This window comes from Trachypithecus francoisi, unplaced genomic scaffold (genome assembly GCF_009764315.1).
Source record: "Trachypithecus francoisi isolate TF-2019V2 unplaced genomic scaffold, Tfra_2.0 Lachesis_group2, whole genome shotgun sequence".
Classification (NCBI taxonomy): domain Eukaryota; kingdom Metazoa; phylum Chordata; class Mammalia; order Primates; family Cercopithecidae; genus Trachypithecus; species Trachypithecus francoisi.
Window position 1 is genome coordinate 139890605 of NW_022681465.1, and position 2191 is coordinate 139892795.

Genomic DNA, 2191 nt, shown 5'->3' on the forward strand with positions numbered 1-2191 from the left:
GCCTAAACGGACTCACAGAGTGCCAGGGCTGAACAGGCCTGGAGGGATCACCCAGAACAGCCTCTTTCTTGTTCAGAGGGCAAGTGAGGCCTGGAGAGTGCAAGGAATTACCCAATGGCCCCCAGGGGCAGAACCAGGCGCAAGTGTCTTGATCTTCTAAACAGTGAGCTTTACAGGAGTACTCCCTAATATTAGGCAATGCTGAGAAGGGCGAAGCAATTCAAGGGGTTTGTATTTGCCACAAAGGCAAGGCCAGGACTTGCCACTGTACAGACAAGACAAGCTGCTACTAGTGGTATCATCCTTGATGATTTGGAACTGGTCTTAAAAAAAAAATCCCACTCAAACTCCACTTGTACCACTGATAGGCATGTAAGGGATTAGACATCTAACTGGTGGGCCTGTGCCACCAATATTGAACAGATAAGGTAACTGATGATATTGGTGATAATCATAGGAGTAACAATAGCCAAGGTTTACTGAGGACTTCATAATCTTCCCAGCAACCCCTTATCTTAGACATTGTAATTATGACCATTTTAATATTAAGGAAACATAGAGACTAAGTAACCTGCCTGTGATCACCTGGCAAAAAGTGGTATGAGTGGGCTGATTCTACGTTTCAACTTGGGTCACTCCTGTTGTATATGAACTGCTCAGTGAAACAGGTCTTGGCTGTGCCTGTTTGTGCCTAACAGGCACAGCCTGTTGACTTTGTGCCTAACATTCTGGGAAGTATGCGAATTCATACCTGGCCTTGTCCTCAAAAAGTTTGGTGGTTTCTGGTTTTGTTTTGTTTTTTTGAGACAGAGTCTTACTCTGTCGCCCAGGCTGAAGTGCAGTGGCATGATCTCAGCTCACTGTAACTTCTGCCTCCCGGGTTCAAGCAATCCTCGTGCCTCAGCCTCCAGAGTAGCTGAGATTACAGGTGCACATGCCACCACACCCAGCTAATTTATTGTATTTTTAGTAGCAATGGAGTTTCATCATGTTGCCCAGGCTGGTCTCGAACTCCTGAGCTCAGGCAATCCAAATTGCCTTGGCCTCCCAAAGTGCTAGGGTTACAGCTGTGAGCCACCGCACCCAGCTTAGCTTTGTGGTTTCTTAAGTTGTTTTTTAATTTTTTTAGACTAGTTAAGTGCAGAACTGAGAAGGGAAAATGAGTACAACAAGGAATTCAATCTGTAACTGACTGTAAACAATCAACCAATTGAGATAACTCACTACTCAAGGAGCTTTGGATCTTGCTGAAAGGTTGTGCCTTACGTACACACCCACTTACACGCGTGATACAGACTCTAAGGCTTATTCCAGGGCTTCAGATTGGTGGATTCCTGAAAGAGGTGGACCTTGAAGCATGGGTTAGGTTTGAATACCATGGAAAGGGAGAAGGCAGAGAACACTCTCATGATACACTTCCATGTGCTGTGGACCCTGTCTCTCTTACTATTCTCTCCTACCACTGTCCTCTGTGCCCATGCTGCTCTGGTCACACCAACTTCCTTCCAGTCCCTCAACTACCCCAAAGCTTCTCCCACCCCAGGATTTTTTTTTTTTTTTTTTTTTTAAGACAGACTCTCACTCTCTTGCCCAGTCTGGAGTGCAGTGGTGCAATCTCAACTCACTGCAATCTCCACCTCCTGGGTTCAAGTGATTCTGCTGCCTCAGCCTCTCAAGAAACTGGGATTACAGAAATGCACCATCACACCAGGCTAATTTTTGTATTTTTAGTAGAGACAGGGTTTCACCATGTTAGCCAGACTGGTCTCGAATTCCTGATCACAAGTGATCCACCCACCTTGGCCTCTCAAAGTGTTGGGATTACAAGTGTGAGCCACCGTGCCCAGAATCTTTGCACTTGCTCATACCTCTGCCAGAAACACTCTTCCACCTGATTTTCCTGTGCCTATTCTAATGTCACCTCCTTAGAGAGGCCCTCCCTGGCCACTCAATCTACTTGCCTCTCTCACAGGCACAGTTCGTCACCTTACACTGTTTTATTTCCTCCCCATCACCTGTCATTCTCAGAAACCATTTGTTTCCCCCACTAGACAGAAGCTTGGTGAAAGCAGGGACTTCACATGTCTATTCACTGCTTTGTGCCAAGCATGTTGACCAGTGCCCCACACAAAGCTGGTTTGCAATATTTTATTCAATAAATAAATGAACTTCCACTTGCCCATCTGAAAAA